This window comes from Notamacropus eugenii, chromosome 1 (genome assembly GCF_028372415.1).
Source record: "Notamacropus eugenii isolate mMacEug1 chromosome 1, mMacEug1.pri_v2, whole genome shotgun sequence".
Classification (NCBI taxonomy): Eukaryota; Metazoa; Chordata; class Mammalia; order Diprotodontia; family Macropodidae; genus Notamacropus; species Notamacropus eugenii.
The window spans coordinates 72,720,936-72,726,496 of NC_092872.1; positions in this window are offsets into that span (position 1 = coordinate 72,720,936).

Sequence of the window (5,561 nt, forward strand, 5' to 3'; positions counted from 1 at the left end):
TCTAGAGATTTATATACATATTTATATATACATATTGTGTTCATCCTTTCATTGCCAGAGAAGACCACGCCATCAGAGAAATGATGACATGACTTGCACTTGACTTTGTTTTGAGTGCGGGATGGCTGTGCAGGTCACCAGCCTCACTTCTCCTCCATCTATACATACATGTGGAAACTCCTCAGTTTCCCAGGCAATTCTCTCTCTTCCCCTTCTTTTTTTCTCTGTCTCTCTCTCCCCACTTCTTTTTCTCTCCCTCCTTCCTCCCTCTCTGTCTCTATCTATCTGTATCCATATATATATACGTATATATACACACATATATATACATATATATGTGTATAATTTTATATATACACACACATATATATATATAAAATCTTGGTGTATGTGTATATGTGAGTATCTATTTTTCTATCATCTATGTACCTATCTAAATGGAAACTGAAGGGTCAAGCAATTTTCTATGGTCATATAGCTAATATATTAAAGGTGCCTCTTGATTCTAGACAAAATTTGAAGACTACAAGTTATAAACAAGTGACTGAATATTCACTACTAGTTTTTGCACCTGGACCAATGAAATCAGAGTTGATTGAAAATGTATTGCAACTATTTGCCATGTTGCTTTTATGTTCCTACTATGTACCCTCTTTCAGGGCCGGGTTCATCTGTATCTGTTGAAACTTTGTGTCTGTTCTTGTAACCTAACAAACTGCTATGCATGTAGTATGTCTTGAATGAATGCTTACGTTATTAATTTTGGTATATTATGAAAGGAGGTTCAGAATGTTCATGTTAGCTAGAATGTAGTGTGGAAGGGATTACTTATTTTCCTGCTGCCATATTTGCATAATAAAGGCAGGAAGGTAAACCCCGCCTTATCTTTTTCACCTTATCTTTTCTTCTTGTCATTCCACCTCCCCTTCCTCTCCAGTACTTTTTGATTGAATTTATGTGTCCCCAGGTCAGCAGGTGAATGTAAGCATTGGTAGGGGCTCTTAAGCCCCTTGAGTGTTGACCCATAGTATACCTTAAAATTGGTGTAGCTTTTCTGGGGGTTTGTGTGAAGTGGAAGACATATTAGTTATAAATTCACAGAACTCCTAATTTCATAGATGAAGAAAGTGAAGCCCAGGAAGGTGGTGTCACTTTTTGAAAGTCATCCAAAATAATAAGTGACAGACACAGGACTTGAAGTCAGGACTTCTTCCTCCAAATTCAACATTCTTTCCATTGTGCTGGTTATGTAAGATGAACCATTTTATGCTAATTATTTTATCTTCACCAAAAATGACATAAAGGTTAGAGTTTGAGTCAAAATCAGGAAGTCCTGGGTTCAAATTCTACTTCGAAATCTTCTAACAAGACCCTGGACAAGTCACTAACCCTTTCTTTGCCGCATGCTCAAAGAACAGGGTAAAGGTATTGTATGATCTGCCACTAGTAGAAAGCATTCTCCCACCAATAAGACCAGTAGTCCTTGCCAAAATTTTCTCTTCAGTTGTGGAGATTTAAAACGAGCCATTCTTGGAATAACCAGAAGATAGAACTGTTATTACAAATGTATATGTGGGAGAGAGACTTAGTGTTGCTAGCAAAGCTGAAATAGGAGCATCAAGAATAAAATCTCCATCAATTCCAAAGAAAGAAAGTCCACATTTAGAGGATCTGTCAGATTTGTTCATATGTAAAGGCCCCAGACCTTGCCTACTAAGTCTACTGTGGTAGATTCATGACAGCCTTATAACAAAAACAACTGAGTTAAGGATCAGTGGCCTCAAATTCAAATTTCCTACTTGTTAATAATTTATATCATGAATCCATTTGTTGCACCACAATTCTAGTCCTTCTTCACAGTGGTTTGCTCATTTGATTCCATGGTCACCTAAATAAAGGGGCTGTGTCACTTGACATTGGAGGCTGGGAATATTACAAAGTGGGAGCTAATTTCCCTAATTGCCCCTACCTAGTCAGTCAAGTTTTACATGTCCATTTTACAGATGGCTGAAATGAGGGAGCAAGAAGTAAAACACCTGATTTAGAATTGGCAATGACCAACCAATGCTGGGACCAGGAACAGAGCTTGTGGTTTTCTGACTATTGCCATCAGTAAATAGAATGAAGACCAGAAACTCTGTTAAATGTTATATTTTCCTTTGGGAAGGCCATCTTGGAAAGTATGATAGAAGCACAAAGAGTATTGGAATTGAAATGAGAAGACTTGGGTTTGAATCCTTCTCTCACATACTTACTGCCTGTGTTACCTTGGGCAAATTACTTGCCCTCTTTGAGATTCAGTTTCCTCTGTAAAATGAAGAGGAAGGAAAGAAATGAGCATTTAAGTGCCTACTGTATGTCAAGTACAATAACACCAGTTATTTATATAACCACTTGCCAGACTGAGCTGAACACTTTAAATGATCTCATTTGATCCTCACAACAACCCTGAGAGGTAGATGCTATGATTATCCCCATTTCACAGATGAGGAAACTGAGGCAGAGTAAGTGATTTGCCCAGCATCACACAGCTAGTCTGAGGCCTGATTTGAACCCAAGATGTCCTGTCGCCAGGCTCATGCTGCTACATGACTGTCTGAGAACGTGTTTAGCTCTAAATCTTTACCTATACCTATACCAGTTGTTATGCAATCACAATATGTATATTTTCCTCAACAAATGCCTTGAGCGACCACCATTCTTGTATTTGTGTGGTTATGCTTACATGAATGGTCAGGTCAGTTTTGAAAGAAGTCCAGAATCACTGAGTTGAGTTAGTGGGTACTTTATTTAAAGCACTGTATCTGGAAATGATCTCTTTATTGTTTGCATTTAGTAACAGTAAGGTAATAGATAGGAGGATTTCCCTTAATCTAGATTTCATAGATTAATCAGAAAGACTGCAAATACCGTGTTTCTATCCCATTGTATCACTGAGAAGAGTGAAGGGTATGATGGGCATCATCCTTTTCTCTGAAATGAAAATGTATGCCTGGTACTATCATTCCCAAAGCTGCAGAATATCTGAAAACACAGGATGACAATTTTTTTTACCTATTGGAGTCACAATCTAAGCATGAACATTTTATAAAATAACACAGAATACTAAATAAGTATCTTTAAATGTGTTTACCATTCCAGTGTCTCTTTGATGCTTCTCATCTAGATTTTTCAGTTGAAATATGCCCCATCCACATTAGTAGTTCTACTGTTATCTATCCACTTCTAAAAATCGTGTGCTTTCCATGGTAGAAATCTGATCCCGAATGGGACAAATCTCTAGTCTTTTTATATTTGTAAAGACAGCTGTGAGTAATTGTTTAGCGTCTCTGGTATTTCCTTTTCCATTGTCTGTAATTCCCCCTTTCATTATTGTAAGTGCATACATTTTTCCCCTGTTGTTTGTCTTCTAAATACCTATTATGCTTGTAAAACATTAAAAAAATTCTTAGTTCTGATTATCTTTTTTCAACGCTATTTCATTTTAATCCTTTAATTTGTGATTATTAGTTTGGACTCTTTCCTTCCAATAATCCAGGTTTCTTTCCTCTTCTAAAAGACTGCATTCTCTCTCTCTCTCTCTCCCCTCTTCCCACCTCCCATACCTTAGCATAGTTTAGGTAATGGAATAAATCATCATCATTGCTTCTTTATCTCAGCCTCAGGAGGAAAAGTCATTTGTGACTGCTGGTAGCATTTTTGCCAAGTGACGGACAAGTATGCAGAAGACGCAATGGACAGAGTACTGAGAGTCAGACCTGCATTCAAATCCAGCCTTAGAAACTTACTAAATGTGTGACCCTGGGCAAGTCACTTAACCTCTTTTTGCCTCAGTTTCCTCAGCTGTAAAATCGGGATAATAATAGCACCTAATTTCCATTGTGAGGATTGTGAGATAATAATTGTAAAGCATTTCACATAGTGTGCCTGGATCATAGTAAGCACTATACAAATGTTAGGCATTATTCTTGTTATTAATCACCTTGTTATCATCCCACTGATGCAATTTTTTCCCCCAAATGAGTGTGTTTCTTACTTATCTTTCCATTGAAAACACCACTGATATACATTTGAACACCTGTTTCTTGAAGTGGTCCCAAGTTTATTTCCACTAATTTTTTTCTTAAAATGATAAACGTCTGTTTTACTTTCGCTTTGTAGTGTCCTTCTTAAGAATGGATTTTATTTTCAGTTTCTAATCAATATACACAGGAGATGCCTATGAGAGATAGAAAATTACTGTATGGTCAGCAACAGTATCAGAATACTGCCTGTCCTTCCGCTATTAGCAAGTTTTGAAAATACCTTAATTCTTTTTGACCATTAAGGAATAGTTAGTAAGTTTTAAGAGATCAATTCCTATAACATCATTATTTCACACCAATCACACTTCTGAAATCAAATCAATGAAACAAGCATTTATTAAGCACATACTCTTTGTCAGGCAAGGAATGAAAATAGGAACAAAAGATAAGGAATAAGAAATACAAGCAAAAATAAAAGCAGTCCCTGTCTTCAATGAGCTTACATTCTAATGGGTTATGTCAACATGTAAAAGGAAGTTGAAACTTGAGATAATGGAGGGAGCCCATTCCACATGTCCTTGTCATATAAATCTGGAGAGTTGGGAATGGAACCTGGAGATGAAAGAAAAAATAGATGGCCTGGGAACTTTCCTTAAAAATGGAAGCCTGGACAAAACAGACCAATCAGAGGAAGGGATAACTTTCTGAATATGAGTTGTTGACATTCTTAGATATTAAACTCTACCTCCCAAAAATGATGGGAAGAGATTCAACTGAAATATAGCCATAGAAGGGAAAATGTGTAACAAAAGAAATGTACCTGATTAGAACACGTGACTGGCGCTAGAGTAAAACAATTACTTTGCATGATCAGAATTACCCATCCTGCTTTGAGCCAAGTGGTTACCCAAGGTTGAAAGGACTGAGTATTTTGGTATGACATGGCAAATCCCGAGTAGTGTCTAGGTCCTGTCTGCCACCCTCATTACATATATGACAATGTCATGAGGGGTAAGGTATTGTGTCAGTTAAAAGAGTAAACAATTCAGGTTCAGTTTCTCTAGCTTCCACTCTTCTGTGGAGCAACTGTGTCCTCTGTCTCTAGATGCCCTGATAGGGAAGAGGTTCAGTTATATCTTATCCCCCTATACCATAAGTAGTACCACATGGAGTATGGACTCAACTGATCAAACCTGCACCTGGACCTATGATTACCCATTTCATTTTATTTTTCCTTCCCTGAGTAAGTGATATAGCATCAACTTCAAGGTGACAAATATAGACTGGAAGATGATTTTGTGAGTCTGGGAGGTTTAGAGTTTCTGAAATTATTGAGTGAATCTGTCTAGGGTCAAGGGAGTTTTCTTCATTGGAGCAGATGACAACTAACAAGAGGACTGGCTCAAGTCAATTTTACTAGCAGATATGCCAGGAGTTACACAGCGCAGAGCAGAGGTGAGATATAAAATGTCCCATCAGAAATCCCACAAATTACTAATGTTCTGAAAAAGCTTATGTGTCATCCTCCTAGAAGCT